The sequence below is a fragment of the Gavia stellata genome, chromosome 16 (genome assembly GCF_030936135.1).
Source record: "Gavia stellata isolate bGavSte3 chromosome 16, bGavSte3.hap2, whole genome shotgun sequence".
Taxonomy (NCBI): Eukaryota; Metazoa; Chordata; class Aves; order Gaviiformes; family Gaviidae; genus Gavia; species Gavia stellata.
In genome coordinates this window covers 15,243,192-15,269,278 of record NC_082609.1, presented here as the reverse complement: position 1 = coordinate 15,269,278, position 26,087 = coordinate 15,243,192, and positions in this window count along the sequence as shown.

Below are 26,087 nucleotides of genomic sequence, written 5' to 3'. Positions count from 1 at the left end.
GTATTATTACAACATTCATTTAAACAAAAAAAGTACCAGTATTTGACCTGTTTAATCCACTATCTATTACGATTATGCTCCAACAGTTACACTACACTCAAAGCAGGACATTCTTGCTCATTACCAAAGTATTAATACCATCTAGCATGGCTTGGCTTTGAACAGTGTTCACTCTCTGCAGTTCAATTGCTAGGTTGTTACCATGTTATAGTGACTATCTTAAGAGTCAGGAGAAGAAAATAAGATGTCATCCTGCCTAACATCATAAAATTAAGTATATCCTACATCCCCAAAGTGACCTTTGATCTTTTATCACTTATGAAATACTAGTTGGTGTCCAATGAATTTTATTAAAAGAGTTCCCCTTTGCAAACACTAAACAACTTACACAACTGGATTCCCTTTCAAGCCTCATTCCCCAGCAAGATCCCAGCTGCCAAGACATGCCATCAATGGCCATGAAGTACACTTAATTAAAATATGATTAGAATAGTGATGTCACCACATGCCAGAAATATGCCAAAAGGAGAGACAAAGTGTGTAATTAGTGAGCAACGGCAGCCACACAGACTCTTCAGAAAAAGCAAAGCTAGGTGAAAGTGTACAGCTCACTCTTGCACTCTACCAGACTTGCTCTGGCCACCAGTGACACCCATATTGACCTCAGTTTCCTAATTACATAATCACAGAATCATTAAGGTTGGAAAATACCTTTAAGATCATGAAGTCCAACCATCAACCCAACACCACCATAGTTGCCATGTGTTTGAAAGTCATTGTAAAGACTCTCTAGAGATATTTAAGCTTTCCATTAGCTTGTGAGGTCAATACATTATCTTTGTACTAACAGAAAAAAGGGGATTAATTAGGACAAACTAAACCAGCTTTGCATCCTTCTCGGATTTTCCCAGACTTCATATGTACTAAGCTTTACTCTATACTGGAACAGATTCTGTTATTTCATTTACTTCCTTTTTGACTAAAGGTAGTCATTAGAAAGAACAGTCAGGATTTTGGTATTATGACCCACCCTAATATTGACAACTACAAAAATCTGTCCTAACACCATTATAGACAATTTAGCCAAGACATCTACCTTAGTTGAATTCACAAAGCATGCTGCAAGAGAGTACGATGATTCATCTTCCATCAACATTCAATGAAATTGTCAAGCAATGATACTGTTTTCTATTAACATGAAGTCTCAAGATGACTGCCTAGTTAGAAATTAAAAAGACATCCACATTAGGAAAGATAAGTGTATTAAACATGTCTATCTTTCTCCAAGGATTATCAAAAGCTAACAGGGAAATGATTCAAAAAAAGGCTGTAACTCATAGCATCCTAGAACACTTGAAAATACTCTGGCAGATCCTTCAGTTCTTTCACAGTCATTTTTTAATGCACATTTCTCTCCTTTTGAAGTCTATTCAGAAATTTTGTGAAATCATAACTAATATCCTTCCAGGTGGCATTTGTCAACACATCCCAGAGTGCTGAACTGCTACAAGAGCTGTTTCATCATTTGGGATTATGAATGCCCTATCCCAAACACCTCAAAAATGCCCAGATCAACCTTAAGCCACCAGCTGCATATTAAATCATTTTACTTTATATTGAAATTATTTAGTGAAACAAATACAAAGTTATTTTTGGTCCCCATTCAATAGTAGCCAGACTTAAAAGGACATTTAGAAAACTAATCTTACTGAAAAGCTGTCTCCAAGCTCTGCTCCAGCACCCACATGAACCTAGCGCCCAACCTCCTGGTTCCTCATACCTCATCCAGGGTTTTGTGTGCCTCCAAAATCCACCAACACTTAGGGCCCTCTCCAGGCACATAAATACAATTTCCAAGCAGGACATACAAATTCAGCAATCAAACCTTAAGTTCAGAAAGACTTCTCCTCCGCCTCCAGAAGGCAGCTCTCCCATTCTGTTTATTCTCACATGCATTTAATCGCATTCCTTGCCATTTCATGTGTATTACAATAGATTTGTTTTACATCATCAGGAAGCAAGTTCTTAAACATGTGCTATGCATTAAATATCACATATATTCAGCAGGGAAGAAAAACATTTCTGGAGGAATATAGTAATTTTACAGTCTCTGGTTTCTAATAAATTTTTACAGCAATCCTAAACTGCATTAGCAAGTTCCAGTTTATTGTCAAGCTTCTGCACAACATCCCTCAATGACATGTCAAATATTTACCAAGGCATTTGAACTCCTAAAGCTGTCCTCATTGGCAGGAAACTTGTCAGATTAAATTGCCACCTCTTGTTAAGTGAAGATATATGATCTGATACCCTTCTGCCACTGATAACACAAACTGTCCTTTCACTTTGGATGTATTATGAATCTCCAGTGTTTCTCACTATGAGCAAAGATGTAGCTCATGGTGAGAGGGGGAAATACTGTTTGCTGACCACTTTAGACATGGTTTATTACAGATATAGACAAAGGAATTTAAGACACCTAGATATTCTAAATTCTGTTTTGTTTAGTTTCCACATGGTTTCAGGGTATTTGCTTATCTGTCTAGGGACTCAAAACAAAGTTATTTTCATTGTCTCTTATCTCCCTTAAGTGCTGTTTCCTAAATGTTGCCCAAATGCATATTTACTATTTCCAAACATTCTTAAAAAGATTACTATGTGTTCCTGCTACTCTTTGCAGCAAGACCCTAGTAGCAGAGTTTTGCAGGAAAGAATTAACAGTTACAGCATGTGTGTTATTACATAGCGCATAGATGATGGAATAGATTATTGGATGGAACAGGATTTGGCTTTGTGTAGTGCCTTTTACAATCACAATATGAATATTTAACTTGGTAAAGCGATTTGCCATATTAAGCAACAAAACCCAACAAACCAGTTAAGATGTTGGCAAGTCTGCCATCTCTGATCAGTGGTAGTACATACATATGGAAGGTACCACAAATGCTGCTAGGACCATTTCAAAGGCCCAGAGCAGTCAGTGGAAAGATCAAAGTCCTCCAGGATGATGAGCTGAACTTTTCCAGGCAAGAATTTACTGAGCTAGGAAGCTACTAGCATGAAGTCAGGAATGCAGACATCATCTGATGCAGCTACACAACTAGCCAGGCAGATTCAAGTGCCATCCACCCCCATCCATTGGAAGTTTCATATGATCTTTCTGCATATAAAGGCATGAGAGATGGCCAGAAGCATAGCACTTTTACAGTGTGGCAGTCTGTCCAATAGCCCAACATAGAACTTAAACCTTGTGGGGAGTCAGTTTGAGTCCTAGATTATACCCAAGACTTGAGGAACAGAAAGGTGGGAAGTACCGTAAGTTTTTCATAGCATTTACATTGACGTTTTACTTCCATCAGCATTTTTCAAATAATTACAATTCAAAATCCTGCTGTTGGCTTACTTGTTCATAGCATACAATTCATAACGTACAATTCTGACAAACAATATTCTAAGCAGCCTCCCTAAATTGGAGGAAAAACAAAACCAAAGATCAACAAAGTATTTCTGACATACCCACACAACAAATTTTTGCAAGGCTCCTTTATAAGTTGTATTTACACATTTAAGCTTAAACAAGTTTTGTATTTATGTTCCCCACCCCCCCAAATGAAACCCCCAAAACGCAGAGCTCCTGTACATTCAAAATCAGTTTCAGACATTTTTTTTCCTTGAAAGAACAAAGCTACTATGTCTGTAACTACTGGGGAGAGAACTAAGTTGCACCTCTATCTACAGTTTTTCAGTCATGAACTGGAAGTTACAGGTGACATAGCTTAGGGCTTTCCAAGCCATGGGAATAGAACTTCAACTTTTGTGCTACCTCAAAGACAAAACTCTGAGCTGAACTGGTATACTTCGGAAAGTTGATTCAATTGTTTAAAACAGAAATCCCTAATAGCAGGCAGAAAGTTTTCCAAAGTCCTCTGAAGCACTAGTGCCGATTAGTACTTTTCTTTCCTCACCTGCTTGCAGGAACACAGATTGCTTACTCTGTTCTCATGACAAACTGAAATGGCTCCTAGCAGTGCCTGGAAGCATAATTAAAAAATGTGCACCAGAGAAAGCTGCTGAGAAGCCCAAGCTAACTCAGAACCGCATTCACAGCTTTTCCAACTGACAGCAATAGGTGGGTTGCATAGCAAGTTCAATAGACATCAGATTTAAGGTGATGCTGGAAATTTTCTGGGATTTTATGAAACTCTGTAAATGTCTCCAAGCCAGCTGAATGGAAGTTCAAGCAGCAAGCAATCAATACAGAATAGGTAAGAATTTAAAACTGGTAAAAGTATCAGGCAGTGTTTTCAGAAGTTGTAGTATTGGTGAATAAAATAATATCAATTGAATTTAATCACTGAAGTTTTAAGTGATCACAAAATGCTCAAAAAGGGATTTTTTTTTTAAGCAGTTTTACGTCTTACCGAAAATGGACTCTTTCCACTAACCTTTTCTATGATCCTAGACCCCAGTTTAGATGATCCCATTATCATCTTCAAAGAAGAAAGATATATTAGGAAAATGAAGTTATAGACTGTTACCTTATTAAAATCCTATTTACATAGAATTAACATAAATACAAGTTGGTAAACCATATGCTATCACATCTGTTCCTCTGTGTATTAATAACAAGACTGTCCCCTATAGGGCTCTCAAATTAATATGTATCAGAATATATTACAAAGTATTTGGATTCTCTTGACAATATAATTTGTAGCTAGATTATTTGTAGGCTTCCAGCTTGGAATTACTGCTGTTGCACTATGCATCAGCTGCTTCTTGTGTGATTAAAGTATAACACCTGGCTTCTCCACTATTAAAACTTTGTGGAACTGTGTCAATTTTCAAATACTCAGCTTGTTACATTTCAAGTATTTCCAGATTAAAAGTGTCAGAATATTTCAGCCCTTTGCCAACCACGGCATCATTTAGGAGCTTTCTTTTCCAACTTACAGGACACTTAATGTATGTCCAACTCAACCAATGTTTACTAATTAGGTTAGAAAAATATAACACAAACAAGAGTTTTAAACCTGAAACTTAAGAGGAGATACATACTCCATTTTAGTAGCCAAACATTCTTCAGATGAACATTTGCACCTTCCAATGAAACGAAGAAATGCCTCCCTGCACTGAATAAAGTAGGCATTTGCATTTGCTCTTGAAGACTACATTGCACCAAATCACATAAATCAACTCTAGCTTATTGGAAGCAGTGTATGACTACTGCCTTTCTGAACAACTCCCTCATTTTATACTCACAGCTATTACAATCAACATGGATCAAAGTTAGCTTGAAAGAGAAAAAAGTTTGGGGTTTTTTCCCTTTAAAAAAATGCCCTACCGAAGAACCCTATTTTAGCAAGAAACTGGGATGAAGCTTTTGCTGACTGCATCTTGCCCTTCCAGACTGCCACTGGCTATGCAAGAAATCACACCTCTCTAGAGGAATTTTAGTGGATTATCACCACGACCTTTTCTGCCCCACACCATCCAAAGCAAGAGTTGCATTTTCATACTTGCAAACATCAAGTCAACCTGTAGTAGCCACAACTCCATTTCACATGGAACTAACCACACTCCAACTGCCGCCATCTCCATGAAAGCAGCTGCTTCATCAGTTGTACTGGAGGCAGAAAGATTCCACTAACACCAGCAGTAAACAGTTCTCTCTGAACATTAGTTTCCTGTCATTATTCTCGCTTCTGTTTGTTGCTTATAAGTAACTGATAAAAGCATATCGGATACATATGAAGGGAGCTTGCACACAGATATTTGCATGAGACTTCTCAAAGATAAGAATGCTTTTAGTTACTTCACTAAAAGGAAATTGATAAGACCGGGAGACTATTTTGGGAGACCGGAAAAGTCTCATTGCCTTGCTGGTTTTATACTTACTTTTATTTATTTTCTTTGACATACATTGTACAACTAAAAATATAGCCACAAAAACATTTTTTTTAGGTCAGCTACAAGGTTTCTGCTTAGTTTTAAAAACCAAATGCCAAAATAAGAAACTACAGATAGCATGTCTTTATAACTACTATGACCTCTTCTTTGTAAAGGGAAGACTACCCTCAGGGGCTACCTATCAAAGACTGCCCCCACAATACCACTGTAAAACGCGTCCCCCATTTTAAAGGCTAATAAAAAAAGAAAAAAGCTGTATGTGGGCAAGTCATTTAAAGAGCTAGACAAAACCAGATTTAAACACATCACCTCAGAGCCTATTACGAGTCTCTAAGCCACAGGGTCAGTCCCCTGCACTCCCCACAGCCATTTTTAATGGCGAGAGAAGGAGGCTGGAGAAGGGACCAGCGTGAAGCTGAGGCAAGCCATGCAGGATGGGCTGACGGGGCACAGATGAGTGGCCTGGGGTCACACAGCATTTCCCCTGGCCTTGTCAGGGTTTCTGCACCCAGTCACAAAAAGCAGCTCAGACTCACGGCCACCTGAGGTTTTCCTTTGGGGTTTGGTCCCTCCATACTTTTCAACCTTGGCATCCCTATTTTGATGTTTCTCATTAAGTATCTCCCCAAATAAAGCAAGCGTTACCAAAGACATGAAAATTCATTAGGTTAGTCACACCTGCTGCCATGAGGCTGTTTGGGACTGCCGCCTGCCCCAGCCCCGCTGCGCCTCAGCCAGGCGGCCGGGCTGCGAGGCGCAGTGACCGCCCCGGGCGTGCCTCAAATGGCCACGTGTTGAGGGCAGGGAGCTCCCTCACACACCTTGAATTCGTGCGTTAAAAAACTAAACAGCATAGGAAAAGGCCAGCTCACTTCCCAAGAGCACCTTTAAACCAAGCCAAACACAAACCAACCACCACCACCCACACACCATCTTTGTCTTTTTTTTTTTACCTGAGCTATGGAAGTCCTCTTCCCCAAATCAGCTGCAGCATTCCCACACTGTTTCAGTCTATTTCCTCACCAAACACATCACAATTCGCCAGCGGCAAAACACTTTGATAGACCCAAGCTGCAGGTCCAAGGAGCAGCCCAGCAACCGCAGCTTGCAGGCCCCTCAGAGAGGGGGTGCGTGGGCCAGGGCCGAGCCCGCCCGCCCAGGCCAGGCCAGGCCAGGCCTCACCTTCTGAGGAGGGGCGGCAAACGGAGCCAGAGCTGACCCTTTCCACCTGAAGAAAAGAATACCTCTGCTGCCTCTCTTCCAAGCTGGTTATGTAAAGGAGTGCTCAGCTTAACTCCAAACACCTGCTGCTCCACACTAATGAAAAAATACTGTGCTTGTTGCCCCTCCCATCAGACACCTGTGGCTTGTTTGGTGTCAGAGGAACCGAGAGCTCGTTTCGTTTTTTTCTTGTCGTCTTTGAAGCAGTACGACAAAACGTTGCTGTAAATTTCTACTCTGCAGATAATTTTATAGTCGACCTTCATCACTCTCAAGAACGACAGCTATATATTTATAAATTAGAGCGACGTTTCATTGTTGGGCTACTTTAGGGTTTGTATTTCTAGCATATATTTCTAAAAAGTGATCTTAGAGATTTAAAGTGCCTCAGTTTTTTGGATAACCATGAAATCCTCCAAATCATAACCCGTAGCTCTTGTAGTAGGTCTACAATGCTGTACGTGTGCTATCTCTGTTCACAGCTGGGGAAAGGCAGGCTCAGAGAAGTGCTGGGGATGGCACCCCCGTACAGGCAGAGCCCCCTCAGCCCTGGGGACACACTGCCTTCCTGACCGCCCACCACGCAGGCTGCTGAACGTCCCAGGAACCTTTTAAGACACCTAGTGATAGAGCCAGAAGTACAGATATATTTACTTTCTTTTTACTTTGATACACTTGGACCAACTTTGCTCTGCTGCATCTCACAGCTGAGCTTCTATTAATGCCTCAACACCCCATGATTAATTGCATGATGGGTGTAGGGCTTCAAATGTAACTTATGAATAGATCCTGCTCTAATGCCCTGGAAGAAATACTGAAAAGTACACCTGAGTTTTTAAAAAAAAAGTAAATAAAATGCATTGTATAGAAGATATTACTAAAAGATTGTACTCACTGGATTGTTTTGCTCTCAGACTCCTGGGGCCTGACTCACTATGTTTAAATCTTCAGATTCAGCTAGCACAGGAAAGTATCCAACATGTTTTTCTTCTTGTATCCACAGAACAATTAGAAACATTAATGAAACGTTCTTTCCTCTCAGTGCAATTTTTCCTCCTGCAGTTGTGTGGTGTGCAAGAAACCAGGCACTAGCTAAGGAGCCAAGTGATGGAAAAGGCCACATGCGGCCTTTTCTGTTTCAGCAGTATCATAGGAAGACTAAAACTTGTCCTAAGTCAAGCAAAGCAGACATGGCACATGTGATTCTAGGAGTTAGGCACTGACTGCACCTTTTCTGCAATCAGAGGAGGTATAAAATGAAAGGAAGAAATATGAAACTGAATGGTCCTGAGCTTGTTCCACACCAGGTCTTCCTCTCCAAGCTTAAAACCATGTAATTTTATTTTCAGGCTTGTACAATCTTCTGCCTGGCACTCCAGTAAAAGATGCAATGGTGCACTGCAAGACACAGTGTGCACTGTGTCATCTCCTGGAATGAAAAACAGCCTTAAAAATAAATGATCATCATAAATGTTAACTGGTGTTAAGCAATAGAGCGGGAATTGCAGTATTCAAAAAGCAAATGAGTTGAGCAGTATGGGGATGGAAGACGTGCAGACAGGATTGTAAGTGATTTTTAATTTTGAACTGCAACTACTAGATTATTCTGCTTTATTATGTACATTGTGTAAGGTCCCACTATGGATCAGATTGCTGCATAAGGAGTTACAGAAACACGTGAGCTCTAGACCTTCCCGTGTGCAATTTCATCACGCCTGCAAAATTTCCTTCAGTTTTGCATATTCATTAATTGCTTGAGTTTTCATGGTATTAGGTTCTGAAGTGTTTCATTAATTTCCAACATAGACACAAATATAATGATTTTTCCAGCCAAAGACAAATGGATCAGATCAAGAGTAATCCTACTGAGCTCTGAGGTTCAAAGCAATGATCATGAAGGGTCTCTCAGTTATAGAGACCAGTGACACTTTTGAATAGTATCCACACATAATTAATATAAGCATGTCTTAATATACCATATGCTCACTCAGCTGTTCTCTGCTGTATTAATAACAAGGCTGTCCCCTAAGGGGGTCCAAAATGAATGTATATTAGACATATGTATCCTAATAACCAGAAGGTAACACAGTTGTACTTGACTTACTTTAGAGAAGTATTTAATACAGTATTATTTTAATGACTTTAACAAAACATATGTGCCTGTCGGCTCAAAAAATGCAGTTTACAGGATTGAAGGTACGCTGAATATTGGGATAACAAACCTGCACAAATGCCATTCCTTTCCATTATATATTAATAATGAATGGGATTCATGATAATACGTATCTAATACTCTTACCTCAAAAAAAGCAAAAGTGACTGTAAGGCAAAGTGCAACATAACAAAACCTCTGAATACATCCCATCATTTCAGGTCTCATTTGCTGCTGCTCATTACCTTATGACATAGACTATAACAGAGTATTGCTCTTCACAGTATTAAAGTAGGCAACCCTATTTAAATAAAATAATCAACATTATCTCACACAAAGGTTCAGCTGATTGATCTGAAATTTTCAACCACATTTCTTTTTATTTTTAGTTGAAAAACATTGATTTATTCCAAGCAATTTATTTTAAAACATCCTAGCTCACCCACACTTCTGACAGAAAAAGTGGCAGAACTAAGTTCTGGTCAAAATCCTAGAGAGAGAGGAGACATCTCTGACTAGAAAATAGACAAATATTAACTGGAATACAAATTCCTGCCTGTGTCTCTCACTTTCCAAAGGAAGACCTGATCACTGGATTTTTTCCTTTTCTAGGATGGATCTCAATTTTCACAGAAAGCTTTGAAAGATATCAGACTGGTCCCAGTGTGATTTTTTACAATCTGAATATGTTTTTGTGGGCTAGGAAAGAGGCATAAGTTAGACACTTAAATTATACTGCCCAATACCTTGTCAGTGCTTCTGAAACATTTAACCATTCAGCCCAGAACTAGGGGCTCCAATTTAGCTGGTCATACTTGCAAATTCAACTCTCTCTTCCAACAGAAAATTTCAGAGTTTCCTCCTATCTATATGCATTTTCAGCTATAATATACAAAAATTGCAGAAGAGGGGAAAATTGTCAGTTCACCTGAAGCCAACGGAGGTGGTGGTATTTGTCTTGAGCGAGTCAGTTTTACTCTTACCCAGAGAGCTTGACATCTGTATCCCCAGTATAGAGAAATATCATTCCTCTCTCTCTTCCAGTCTCATCTCTAGCATAGCAGCAGTTCCACACGCTTGAGATTTTCAGTAATTTTCATATGTGACTGGAGCTTTTTTTTTTTTTTTGGGGGGGGGGGGGGAACCAAAAAGCTTTTCCATCCCCATGTGTCCCCACAGGACAGGAAACTGAGGAAAATGTTCCTCAGTGTCAGGTTTTTTTCCTACTAGCCAAAAAGGATGGAAAAAAGGTATTTTCCTTTTTATTTGTAAAACTCTGCTACCACTTGCTATCTGCACACCCAGTACTTCCTTCAACAGAGGTCTTCTGTATGTCCATGATAAGGTCCCATATCAGCTATCTTCTATATAATACACCTAGGTGAATAAGTCATGGATAACTTTTTCTTACACTGTTTCCAACGAATGCTTTCTCTCCCCTCCCATGTACACATTCACTCTGTGCCACTTTTAAGTACAGACAGAAGATTCACTCTAGTTGTTTTTTTTGGCTTTGCTGCTGTGTATAATGACCATGGGGAAACTGTGTGAGTATTGGAGGCACCCCAAACAATAGGCTCATGTTGGATGAAACTTGCAATTATCATTCTACCCCTTATACAGCTCTGCATAATATGACACACCTCACAGAAAAGCTCAATGATACAGCTCCAGTTTTCTGAGCAGATGTGATCCCCACCTTACAAGATCCACTGATAGTTAACAATACACTTGTCATTTTGAATCAGATAAAGAGCAGCTGTTCTTTAAGTGTTCATTTCAAAAAACACATACTGTTCTGCAACAAATGGTAATTAACTGTTAAAAGGGGAATATTGACAGCAGTTCTCCAGATAAAATGCTTTTGTTTATCATTAATTTATAACACTAAGTCGCAAAATTCAGAAGTAGATGCAAGAGTCATGCAATAATGAAGCCTAAATATTCTGATCAAAACAACTACAGCAGGTTAAACATCTCCACTGGGCTAAGTTAGCTGAATTGAAATGTCTGGTCTCAATTGCTTGTTCCTGTGTTGTGCTTTCACCAGCTGACATGCGGAAACTTCTTTTCCCGACAAAAGACAAAACACTTCTGCCAGCTGAGGTGACATTGTGTTCATTCAATAATGATACAAGGCCCCGAGGTTCTTCGGCAAGAAAGATAACAAAGAGAATCCTCATTAACTAACTGCCGAAGAATGAAGGTCAACCCACTGAGAGAATTTCATGCTTACATGTCAGTTAGAACATTTGTTCTTCATTAATTCTTTAAACCCAAGCTGGGATATCATCTAGCAGCATTTTAATGTCCTGTACTCCATGAGAAATAACTCTTAGGATGTTGCTTTCTTTGTACTATGCTTAAGAGACCGTTTTTATAAGCACTTGACTTCACATCATTGGGCACTGATAATGTTTTAGGATTGTTACAAGACTAGATGTAACCCAGGTAATAATAGTTTGGGTATTTCAAGATGAAATAAACGAGGACTGCCATAATATATTCCAAGAAACTCACTATATGGACACATAAAAATACTACCACTATTATTTATGTTTGTGCACTAGTTTGTTATAGCTGCATTTTTAAGTGCTTTGTGGTGAATCAAAACTTCATATTCCTGTCAAAAGTATACTCCCCATACAGTAGTATAATTTTATGCAAGATACTGTATTTTCAAATACACATTAGTGAATATTACTAGCAAATAAAGAAGCATTCTTGTTTCTCAGCAAACTTTTGTTGATTTGTTTCGGCTTTAATCTCCAGGTGACATTAGATTCCTAGATCAGCACAGAAACCCAGCGCTGTCTGCCCAATGTCAGGAGACAGCCTGTGTCAGAGAAATTTGACTGATCAGCACACTGTCTAATCTAACATTGAGAAAAACCGTATGATTCTTTGCCTACGTTTTTCAAATTAGAAATCTGGTAGTAGTAAATGTTATAATAAGAAAGCAGAGAAATAAGATTTTAAAATACCAAAACACTAAGGGGTCTGAAACAAAACAGACCTCAAATTTAATTCAACTCTGTTGTTCTAATCCAAACAAATAGTGAAGCAAAGTGTCTATTTGCGTCCTGGATCACGAAGCAGGCTGTAATCCTAAGTGGGCTTATCTAGCTGGCTTTTAAACTGTTTCCATCCAGCCTTGTCCACTACAAAATCCTTGGTCCAATACCCTTGTTTCTGCTGTCAGGCAACACTGCGAACCTGACGTTTTTTCTACACTCCCGTGCACCTGTAGAGTTGTGATGTCTGTTCTTCAGTCAGACAGCCCAGCAGACAATTGCTCTTCTCTTTCACATCTCCTTTTTATTAGGAAGGCAGCAAATTATAAGCTATTCTTTCTCTTCCCAAACTTGTCCTGATTGGCTTGAAAGGAGAACCCTGAGCCAGCCTGCCACGTCTACTGCACAACAAGGTACCTGACACCGTGTTAAAAAGAACAGTAGTATTATCCCGTGTTTTCCCTTTCCTAGACACCAAGCAGTACATCAGTTCTACCTCAGCCTTCTCCTCTGCTGCTGCCTGGGGTCTTCATTGCATGGGCAGCCTTGCTTCTGACAGTTGCCGTTTCAGATTGAAATGGCCACAGCACCCTGTTACAGAACATGTCAGAAAGATACTGGTTCTTGCTATTCTATCATACTCTACTGGGGTATGCTAAGTAAAACAAGAAACGTAAATGGTAGAATAAAATTACCACTAGACTTCAGTAGTATGTCCATCTTAGCTAGCTATTACACATTCCTTAAATCTCTTTCATAATGAAACTGACATATGCAAAAACCTCTCACATATATACTAATTTACAAAAAGAGACTTGTAACAGAGTTCGTCATTTAGGAAATGGCCCGTCCTCTTCCGGCTTTTTTTCTTTATGCCAGTCTAATGTGGATCAACAAAATGGCTTTACAGAGGGGAAGACCCTTACCTAGTAGGTGGATAGGTAGATGAATCACAGACAGTCTACAGCACAGATACAGAAGCTTCCTTAATTTCTTCTCTTGTGCTTGCACAGTATAGAGCACAGGATTTGGTCCCCCCTCTTCTCTGCTGAACAATTATGAAGTAACGTCTGGCCTACTTAGCAAATGGTGCAATTTCCTCTTTCACTTTTATTCGTTTATTTATTTTATAATGAAGAGAGAGCTCTCAGAGTGAATGAGCAATTACCCAGCACCTTCCTCTGGGATCTCTCTGAAAGTAAGGAACAGAAGCACTCAAACATGATTCCAATCCACCTTTGCTATCATCCAGCAGTAGAGTCAATTTGAAAAGCTGCTGCCATATCCAAAGGTCTCACAGGCACTCACATGAGTTAAGTATGTTAATGCTTTCCTAATCAAAGTGAAAGATACAAAGTTCCTATTGAACATACCCAGTAATTGCTAACAGATTATAAATGTGTGTGAGAAGTTCATAGTCCATCACCTAAAGTTTCCAAAACATCAACACTTGTAAAAATTACCTGAATATCCTGAAATTTTTGTAACAAGGTTGCTGAATGCAACTGTGAAAATGCCAAATTTTAATGTACCTTGGACCAGTTTTCCACCAATGTCAGCTGAAATTAATGGGTTTAGATCACTTGATCTGAATTTAAATGAAAGCAAGCAAAGTAGGGGGTTTTGTATTTTTATTTTTTGGGGATACTGAAACATTACATTACAGAAGCAAGTTAAAAGATGCAAAATAATATTCATTCAGTTACAGGAAGGTATACAGGTTACCTCTGAACCAATCATTTTCTGAATCCTATCCTGCTATTGCACACCCACTGTAAAACACAAACCTTTCAGTACTGGAAAATTATTCCTTTTCTTCTCCTGTAAAAATGTTAGTGTAAATAACATTCTTTTGTTATTTTCTTAGTTAATAATAGGTATCAACTAAGTGAAACAGAATCCAAAAAGTCATCTTAAAATATCACAGCATTTAATGTTATATTACTGGATGGGAGTATGGACTTTATGGAGGTTACATATTGAGTTAAGAAAAGTGAGTATTCATTTGACATACTGAGCCAAGTTCTTGATTATCTTGCCCTTTTGATAAAACTATACAAAGGAGGTTTGAAATACTGCCACCCAAATCTGCTACAGTTTACAACTTGCTGTTAGTGGCTAAAGAAGATATAAGACAGCAGAGTAAGTGTCAGTTGTACTTCACATACGTATAAATAGATTGGAGGAATAAATTTAAAGGTTTAGAAAATCCTAATCAACATGAGATCTTTTTATACAAGTATTACTATCTTGTGGTATTGGGAAAACAGATTTTTTTCTCTTCCATCAATCTAAGACTATTTTTTTAGAAATTACTACGCTATTAGAATTGCTATCTTGTCTCTTGCATTTGATTTTCAGTCTGCGTTACATTTAGATATCCTAGTGACAGTGAAAGAGGTGGATGGTTCCATTTCTGTAGCTTCCAGTTCTGTAAAATGAATCTCACTGTGAAAAATTAAGATTAATGGGCTTCATAATCATTTTGTTCTGCTAAAGCCAATTTGAATAAAAGGGAAAAAGAGTTCAGATATGAAAACATCTTTGATATCTTTGGCTAAAAATAAGCATTGTACATAACTGTGAGCTCATGCACAAATTGTCGTTTTATTTTCTCTCGTGCCTGTGTGAAGCACCGTTACCATATGCATACTGGATTTCACAATGTTCTCTTTCAAACTGTTAGCTATACAATGTGCAGGAAAAGGTCTATGAGAACATGAAGCCTAGAGTAGCTGACTGCCACTCTGGGCACGTGATATTAAGGATTCCACATACATGTTGATCTTGCAATACCTAATTTATCTCCTTGCTTTCACTGAAGGATAGAATGGTTTAGCTTGGGATAAATGCAGCAATTCTGACCCCAATTGCCTACCTGGTCCCTCTCTGAGGTCCCTTATGTGGTTGCTTTGTAGCTATTTAAGGGTGCCACACATCAAGAGTTTTGCTTTTGGATCAGCTTAGCATCTAAAGATACCTTGTAGCTGCTACAGGAACAGCTGAGCCTTCCCTGCAAAGGAGAAGGAATGTCTGCGTGAGGAGTGGTGAGACCACTGTCCCAAAAATAAGCCCTCCCCATCACCTGTCAGCATCATGAAACTGCTGGCAAATATAACGGGCACAAATCTGGGCCTTTTATTTCTTCTGAGATAAAAATCACTCTGTTGTATGACAAAAAAGTGGCATTTGATCAAATGTAACCCAAATTAAAACTCCTGCAAAACCAGCTGTATAACATTTAATGTATAATAGTGACTGATTTTAAAGGGATAAAACCAGCACCAAATTAGTTAAGCTAAAGAGTATTTTGTCCCTCACTGGCCGAAAATTACTGTACCAGCATTTTGTTTTTTCAGTCTTGTTGTGGAGTTTCTTTGAGCCTAGTCCTATTTCACAGGAGACCAGGCACGTTTTAAATTCTTCAATACAGGATAAAGAAGAGAGCAGGTGATACGAAATAAAGTATTTCATACCTATTCAGCTTCTTGTAGCTTCTCCAGACCAATGATCTTAAATTAACAGAGTGATTGCTTGAGAAAAGCCCTCTGCCACAACTCTGACCAAGTCCAGCATTGATCCAGTGGAACTGCTTTCTCACTGCTACAAAGTCAATATATTTCTCCCCCACCTTCTGCTTTATTTTTACCTTTGCCACTGTATCTGTTGTCATGCTGTTCTGGCATGTTGAACGCTACCCTCCAGTAATCAACTGGGGAGTGCGGCACATTACAAACGGATGTGGTATTACACCACATCAGGTAGGAAATACTGCAGTATCACCTCTTGCCTGAAATCTTGCAAAATCTCACTTTCCCTTCTAGCAAAATACTACTGAGCCCATAACGTGCACTAAGAATAATTTAGATTTTTGTAACTGCTGGCCAAGCACCAACCTGTGAGAATGATAAATATTTTACTACTTCCGGCATCTGGCACTTGCAAAACTTTTATTTTTCATTTGTGTCATGTGATTTGATATCACCTCAGATAACCTGGTGTAAACAGAGGTTTCATTTTGTAATAGAAGCAGAATGTGATACACAGTTTTTAAAATGTACAAGAGGTGCTGTGACGTCCTGACTTGGAGACGGCCTATTGCTAACCTCATCTTTGGTTGCCTTACCTTCGTAATCATTTGGTACCAGTCTTTCATGTCAGCCAGGTGACAGCACAAAACGAGTATTTTTATATACATAAATACTCATCAATAGTAGCAGAGAAGAACTGACTGAAGGCACTGTACTTTGCAGATAAGGAGTCACTTGTTAGACTAGCTATAGGTTCATTGTGTAACTTGGACAAATTACCTATTTTTCTGCAACTCAGTTCCTTACTTGTACAGCAGAGAAAGTAACTTCTTTTTCTTTTCTTTGCCCTTTTAACTTTGAATTCTTTGTAAGGTGAGGGTCCCTCACTATGAATATGCAGAGATGCTTTTAGAAACTACTAAAACACAACTAAAATAACAGCACTGACCAGACAGTACTAAAAGAATTCCGATAAAGGCTGGGCAGATGCATGAGGAGGCCCCCAAGTCCATCCTATCCTGCAGGGAAAGCTCAGATAGCTCTTATACATTATTTCTTTGGAAAAGTGCAAAGCTTAACGCATTAATCATAGTCATTCACTGTGTCTGTATTAGCCCCAGTGCAATATCCTGTATACCAAATAATTAACAATTACCTGTAACATCTATGCAGACACAGTAAGTACACATATGAGCCTTCTAAAAAAATATGGTCAATCAAAAAAAAAAACATGCCCCCAAATTTAATTTGAACATTATACAAAGCCTTACAAAATCGAGCACTTGAGCCATGGCTCTGTTATAGCAGAGATAAATTATGTAAGCCTTCGACCTCACAAACCATGACTATGATATCTGATGGAATCAGACCCAATGGCTGACGAACTCCTCAGGATAAAAAAAAAAATCACATAAATTCAAAGAAATGTCAATAGTAATGAAAAATGATTAAAGTAAACTAAGACACCATCTAGTATAACACAGATGTAGAATTATATTCTCATAGAGAGATTTTTTTTAAGTTTTCCAGGAGGCATCAGTGGATCAATAAAGAGTAGAATTAATCTCTAAAACACCGGGAAATGTGAAGCTCAGGCTTTCATTTATCTTGCACTCATGGTGTTGCACCACGTGTATCAGGGATCTGACAGCACTGTGTGATATTGCTGCTGCACCATCTGTGCAGCAAATGCACACCTAAACTCCAGGGAAATGCTGGAGGAATGGAGTGGAATTTTTAACTCAGTGTTTCTTTTTAAATATTTTATGGAATCTCACTTCTGACCCAACATTAAAATATTGGTAAATATTGAACAGGAACAGTAAATGTTAGAATTGTCTCTTGGAAATAACATTGGCTTTGTGAATACATATGACATGAAACCCTACCTTGGAGAAGATGACTAGTGCTTTGGCACTCACATAATGAGACCCAAATTTCATCTGTCACGTTCTTATATAGATGGTGTATTGAACTTATTTATTTTCACAGGACTCTGATCTGGGAGAGAAAATACACTTCAAAGTGGAGAAATAGCCTTGTATTACTCTGCAAGAGATGTTTTTTATAACAGACATAGATGAGGAAGATACTCAGAATAACAGGAAAAACCAAAGCACTGAACATAGTATCTGATAGAGGACACTTCATATGACGTAATATTTAAGGAAAATATCAAAGTATTTGCTCTCCATTGTGCAAATAAAAAATAAAAGCTGGTCTTACTGAAATTTTGCCCAATTAAGTATAAATTACTTAATTAGTATCAAGAGATTCCCTGGAAGTTTGTATTCTATGTGATTTTCTTTGCAAATTTCTCTATCTATATTCCTGCTAAATCCCTTATCATAAGTTTAAAGCTGAAGACTCTATTTGCTACTTCCACAGGTAGCAAATAGAAATTCAGCTATTCTCTCATTTTTTAAAAAAAAAAAATTTCTTATGTACTTATATCATAAATAAAAGCTACCTATTTCTAACCACCTTTCCAGTACCACAAAGGTAGGTATGTATCCCATTCACATAATAACCGAATAATTATTGTAGGAAATTGAATTGTTCTTTTATTATCACACACACAGTGTTTACCCACTGTGAAGCTCAAGATTAAGAAAAGATGACAAACATGTTTTTCTTTTGACTCTATAATGATCATATACACATGATTGGTGGCTAGAACATCATAGGAAGAACAAATAAAAGCAACGGCAAGAAGGACTGTGAAGAAGTGATTGGGCTTTCCAGCTGCAATTCCTGTGGGAGATGGCCACCTCTGCCTGCCTGGCTATAAGCAGCACAGAGGGAGAAAAGAAGTGAATAGAGTCATCAGCTTGTTGTGATGACAATACTTAGTTTTAATAGGTTTTTGAAATCAGATTGTAAAGCTGACATACATTTATATTTTCAAACTCACCTGCTATTGGAAGAAAAATGGTTCTACCATGAAAATAAACTGCTTAATCTACACTAAGTTTAAACAACAAATGGAAAAACAGTCAGAAAAATAAAATGTGGTCCCCTGATAAGTTTCAATCAATACATAGCCATAAAAAAAAGTTATAACACAATTATTCTTGTGCATGACTCCAAAATATGCTCTAAGTCCATCAGGAACTTACAGGTTTTCTTCTCCTTTTCTGAGAACATTGTTTCAAACAATTTCCACTCTGAGGATTTCCATTCTGTTTTTTCCATTACCACTCAGAGTTTACGTTAACTCAATCTACCTCCTACCTACAAAAAGCTAATTACTGATCTCAGTTAAGCCCATAAACAGTGCTTTTACATTAACCAGGGGTCATTAAATATCAAGGGAAAACACTTCCTTCCCCAGATGGTTGGAGGGTTATCTCTACACAACATGTTCAGCATTTGTTCACCTGCAAAGACGACTTTCAATAACATGCTTTAACTTTAAAAAATATATACAACTAATTACACATGAAGCTGTTGGCAGCTGTAGGCGCTATTACTGATACATGCACTACATTAATTCAGTTATTCTAGGACAGCTCAGCATAACTCCATGGGGTTTCATCACTTTACACATGTTTGCCTTCTATTTACCATTTTCAGAAGACTCTGGTATGATTTTTCAAAAGTAAAATATGCTTAGGGTATCAAATTTACCTCCTTTAAAGGGATGGAGCTGAGTACCCAGCACGAGTCCCACTAATTTACTAATAATTAGTAAAAATACTTTGCACAGCATGAGTTAGATTTAAAAAAAAAAAAAAAAAAACTGTGCTTGTGAGTGGAAATTCTATGGTATGTGTTACACATTCAAGATCTATTTCTTGACTGGGAGTTGTAAGTGAAGAACAAGTCACTGATATATGGCATTTTTGCTCTGGAAGGATATACCATGGAAATCAGTGTTATTATTAAAGAAAAACATGGGTTTTCCTCCTACTGCGTAATCTGGTCAAGTACCTTCCTCCAAAATTTTATGCCTGATCTGAACAAGTTCCTGAACAGATGGAAAAAACCAACCTTCATGCAACCCTCAAGCAGCAGAGTAACCTAAGGTCTCTGAATGGGAAGACAGGGAATCATCATCTAAATTTCTATGAGGCTATAAATACATGAAAATATAAAGAAGGCACAGTTCCTTCCATTTGCTCTGGTGTATTCCTTCAAGGTGAGAGCTTTGCAAGACAGTCACTTAATTATTTTCCTGTGCGTACATCACCTGTTTGTCAATGACTGCCTTCAGGTTCTAAAGAAGAGATGGATTATGAATAAACTAACTCATGCTTTCACGTGAAGCATAAATAAGAGAGTGTTGTGAGAAAAAGAATGGGTATTTCATGGAAAATGTGCTGAAAGTGGACAAAGAACTCAGAAATCCCCACTCCTTCTTGCCAGAGTGGATGGCATAGGCATAACTAGTTTGACCCTAATTCGACACAACTCATACTTTTAACTAATATTTCACAGTGCACAAACATATTTTAAATCATCTTTCAAGACTGTTCAGACTCCGAGGGGAATGAATACTATATTTCACATGGTAAGCAGTAATTCAGTCATACCAGTAATTTCATTTCCACTTAGATCTGTGTGCCTAAATCTGTGCCACCCACCCACGCTCACACTTGACATAAACAAACTGGTTCTGATGGTTTTCTTAATCATGCTACAGTAACCCACCATGAAATACTGTATTTCTCTAGCTGCCAGCTGATGCTCTTCTGGTGCATACTCACTGATGCCCAGTGACACTTAGTGACACTCAGACCTCTTAACCTGGCTTCGTGCTCAGACTAGGAGGTCTGTATCTCCAGGCTCCTTCCATCAGCAGTGAGGAGAAGCAGTGTCCTCCAGCAGATAATCTCGTCCTCCAGTGGATAATGTGGGGCAAGAACTCAAAGACACTCAGAACAGTCTGTAGGATATAACTTTTTCTGGGTTGGTTACACAGAGATCTGGTTTCCTATCTTGGGCTTTTATCTATTTTACTTACCTGTAATTATCAGAAAACTCTGAAACATGTTTTGTGTATTCCCAGCTATAATTGTTTACACAAGATAGCCATGGTTGCCAAAATTGCTAGACAAAAATTTTCAGATAAAACATTTATTTGGCAAAAAATGCATACTAACCATTGTAGAATGCTTCCAGAAATTCATTAGATTTTGCCAGACTGGGAGGGGGAACCCTCTGAATTTTCTTTAAAAACACTTTTTTATATAAAACTTTAAAATTTTGGTTGTTTTTAAATTTTTTTCAAATGTAAATGTTAATTTTAATGTAAATATTTGACATGTCACGTCATTATCTGTAACTTTTAAAATACCTTTAAGCAGGCCAAAATTAAAAGAAAATAAACCAATTAATTCCAGTATTTTGAATCAATCTCCATGTTCTGTTAAAACTAAAGCACCTTCCAAAATTATTTTCTGTAAGAGACAAGCCAAGAAACCTATTATTTACCTACTTGTAATAATGATTTTTTTTGCAATCATAATCACAATGTAATCATTCATATATTTTCTCTTTTGTCAGAAAATACATTAAGAAAAACTAGATTCAGTCATGATTAAACAGCAAGGTAACAGCTAGTGTAAAGGCAATAATGACCAGATTTGAGGATGTCTGTGAATTCTTAAAGCAAGATTGCTACCAAAAACATTCACTATACAATTCACAAATTATTTTTGGGTTGTTGCCCATTTTATGAATGGTCTATTCTTCTGTTTTTATTAATATTGTTGACTAGCTACAACAGGTGACATTTTTATCCCCTTAGGCTGTCCATTATCCAAATGAAGGGCCATCTGGAAAGGGATTCTGTTCACTGAAAGATGTGACAGAGCTGATGGCTTTTTAACTGCAAGTCATCTATGATTGCTGGTAAACACTGAAAATTAGCATTGATCCCCCTCAAATGAAAAAAACAACAACAATAAAGTACTTCAGACAGGCTTATGGAAACACCTTCTCGGCAGATGCGCATGCTAATTAATAATTGTAGATGGCAACCCTTCCTCATTTTTGTAAATTAATGCCAGTTGAATTCTCTAAAACAAATAAACATGACTACAGATGGGGCGGCTACTTGTATATGCCCAACACAGCATATGTAGATTAGGAAATGAGGTGGGCCTGAAATCTCTGCCATACCTCAAACAGGTAGCAGACAAGCACTATTACCATAACCTGCCACACTCAGAAAATCAGATAGTTCGTCCTTTTGCCCACCAGGTTACATTCTGGGAGGGTTTCCAAAGCTGGAGGTAGATGCCACATTGCCTCTTGTTTCAAAGGCATTCAGTACAGAGGCTACGGCTGGGATGAAGTCAAGAGGCAGTCATACTTTCAGATGCAGAATAGGACTGACACCATTTGGGTATAGATAGCCCTCAATACTGTTTTGCACCAACGGTAGAAGAGGCATTGTAATAGAAAATTAAAATATACTCCACTCATCTGTCTTCCAGCAGTATCATGTTTTCCTTCTAGGCTGATGAATACACATTTGTAGTGAATATACCTGCCAAAACCAACTGGAAACTGCTCTTTGGCTTTGATGGAATTGAACCAGGCTCTCTAAGATGACACCAGCAAAAACTCAGATAGGGTCTGACATCCTGACAAAGTTGTAACCCACTATGAAGAAAAGCAGTTAAGATCATGAGCATGAGAAAATAGTTTCATAGCTTCAAATATCCTCTGAACGGAGATATCATTATTTTATCAGGAAACTGTGCAACATTTAGTAATTAAAAAACATTGGTTCCACTTAAATTGGACACCAACTCATTATCTTTTGAGCCACTGACTGAAAATGTGTTTTGGGGCATTTTTTTTTTTTTTTTGTCATCTGAGATCAGAACTGCAATACTCAGTGTTTACTCAAGTACCTTTATGCCGGCACTGAAAATATATATAAAAAAAGTCTTCAACATACTTTGTCAGTTCAAAAGACATTAAGAGTATGATTATCTTGTCTTAGAAAAATCATATCCATCAGAACCTATGATGACAACAGGTCTAAGGACTCTTGATTTATTTCTGCCTACTTTCTCATAGTGGAAACCATCTATATCACTCTTTCTGCATCTGGTGCCATCTTGGTGAATGCTTGAAGAGCAAGTTCGGGAAACATAGGATTCCACACTCCTGATCTAGCATGCGTGCGAGTGTAAGGCTTAACAATGTTCACATATCAAACTGATTGCAAGGAGAAAGTTAAAAGGCAAAAAAAAAAAAGGAAATAAAATCTACAGTATTAATGTTGAAGCTTTCCAATGTACCAACAAATAAAAGCAATAGACTTTGTCACAGCATAAAACATGAAAGAATTTCAGTTTTAAAGTACTGCTCTGCACAACATAGCAAACAGAACAATCAAATTATTGTCTGCTTGTCTAACACGAAGTCAACATTATCAACAAACACCCTGCAGCTAGGAGATAAGATGCTGGAGAATAAGTACTGTAAAATGGTTTATCATGCAACCAACAATGATTAGGTAATTTGGGCATTTCGTATTTAATAAAAAACTATTGAAATCAGAAATCATCAGACATGCAATGACAGGGCTTATTTATACTATGTTTGTGTCTCCAACCAATGACTGAATTCTCTCCGTTTTTAAGAAGTACCCTTTTAAAATGAAGGGAGCAAGTTAGATGCTTCAGATTACTTTGAAATTAAACCACACAACTCGTATGAATAAAAGGAAACCTCCTAAAGCATTTCATAATAAAGAGGATAGCAACTGGCTAGCAGAACACTTGACTTGTTTTTCCACAGCAGATTTCAAGTGCACTGTAATGTAATGTATTGAAAATTATTTCTGTTCCTCCCTGATATCACAAATCATAACCTGTATAAAGCCACATGAGCAATCAAAGATCCATTTGAGCTGTGATTCATATGTGCACACGCTCAGAGCTGGTACTGCTCAGTGCTCTATAATCAGGACTGCAAACATTTTTCATTAGTTTCCCATTTCATTAAGGCTGTGAAAAGAAGGGGGAGATGGAATCAAATGTAAAAAGAATGCAGTTGGTATATAAGGCCAGCATGCTTTTTAAGTCAAAATTCTACCTGCTCTGCGTGTGTGTGTGTGCACGCGCGTGCGCACATACAGTCATATTCAATTTCTGAGCATAGAATATTTCATAAAGCAATCCTGGAAGAAGTCCCCTGCTGTCCTTTCAAGAAAAGGTTTCTCAATCTTCAAATGTGCAAAGCAGAATCCTAGGTCCCATATTGAATATATCATGATAATTAGGATCTTATTCTCCAAGACATCATATCATGCAGGAAAATTGTACCTACCAAATAGCATCTTGTCCTTTTTATTAAGATGGAATGGTTATTAATGCCACTCTTGATATGTAAGTACACACAATGCATCTATATATTATTACTATTTAAAAGACATAATTAGCCCATATACCAAGATGCAGTTAAGAGAAGATTAGTACTCAACGTCTTTTTCAAAGTTGAGTGGAAGGTATATCTGGAATTTAGAATTATTTTAGTCAGCATGTGTGAATTACTCATCACCTATAACGTCTCTACACTCCACTGAAGAAGAAATCATCCAAAATTCACCTCTGAAGAAGATACATGAAGAATAAAAGTACAGATCAGAATGAGGAACTGAGCTGGCTCTCATCGTTGGCTGGACACTTCCTTCCCCAACTATTTTATTCGTAATATTATTTTTCTGCATAAACATGATGTTCTAATTGAAGCTGAAAACGAATTTTTATTCCAAGAAAAGTAATAAACATTTTGGAAGATACATACCATACAGACAAGACAAATAGAAAGGCAGTTGTAACACTACCAATTCCAAACAAATAAGAAACATTTTGCAAACCCTGTCCTTTCTATCTTTCTCCACCTGAAAAGTAAGTAAGCACTTAGAATTCCTTGGAAAAGCCTCCTGCGGGAAAGGAAACATATCTACATTAATACCGCTAACTTTACTTTTTCCTTCATGGAAAATTTTTCAGTAACACAGGAAATACTTTCTCCATAGCTGTGTAAGTACTGTTATAATTACTTCTAAAAGAAAATCAAGGATAATCAGCAGGACTCCATGTTTCTCCTCGACATGTTTTCAAAGTAGGCACCAATAAAATACTGGAACTTTGCAATTTTGAATTCTTTACTCATGTTTAAGTCCAGATGTCCTTAAAGAAATCAAAAGTAATTTCTAATAAAAATCTTCTTCAGGGTTGAAGAGCTTAATCTTCTTTCCTGAATTGCAAGACACACGTGTGTGACTTTTTTTTTTAATTATCTCATTATTTCTGGGATACCGGGAAAGCAAATGAACTCCTAACAATAATGACTGCTTGTGAGTCTAGGGATAAAATGCCTTTGAAACATCTAACATATTTACATGCATTCAATTTATTTAAAAAAAAAAATCAAATCAAGCAGGTTATACACCAAAGTATATAATCTTTACAGCCATTGTTTATTTTATAAGTTTTGTACCAGTTTAAGAAAGAGATTCTAGTGAACAAGACTTATTGAAACTCCTGAAATCCCTTGAAAATATTTGAAACTTGGTAGGTTGAGGGAAAGGAAAAATTGGAGAGACATGGATTACATACACTGTTGCTTTGTCTGTCTGAATGAAATACGCACATATAGCCAAAATTAGAGGAGGCTACCAACTGGACTGAAGTTAGATTTATTAAAATACTTTAAAAGATATTTTCAATATAAGAAGCCTTCAACTGGAAATTTTGCTGTGCTGATATGAGCTTCACTGTAGCAGATTTTCAGAAGCGGGTCACTTATTTATGACCTACTTAAGGAACCAGATCTGACACTTGGTCTAGTTTGTCTAAATGATATGGTCTGCCTCTATCCCTCCAAGAGAATCCCAGGAAACTCCTTTATTGCCACAGTCTTACAGAAACAGTGTCATTCAGTAGCACAGCTGGGTTCCTTTTTGGACTTGTAACATAAGCTCTTACCACTAGCAAAGTTCCACATTACTCCTACCACATGACTAGAGGAAGCAGATAGCAATGCAACACAGAAAACTGTAAAAACACCGATACAAACATTTTCTGAGTACCAAGAGCCAAGGACTGTGATGCCACATACTCTCGTGATTTGCAGTTATGTTATTAGAAGAAAATCACAAAATTTCAAAGATGTTTTTAGTGTAAGGAGAGCATTTTCATAATGCTGAATGTGATGTATTTACCTCAGCATTACCATTGGTGATGTTTATTAGACTACTTTCTATACAGTCACTATGTGTATTTTTTTAAGTTC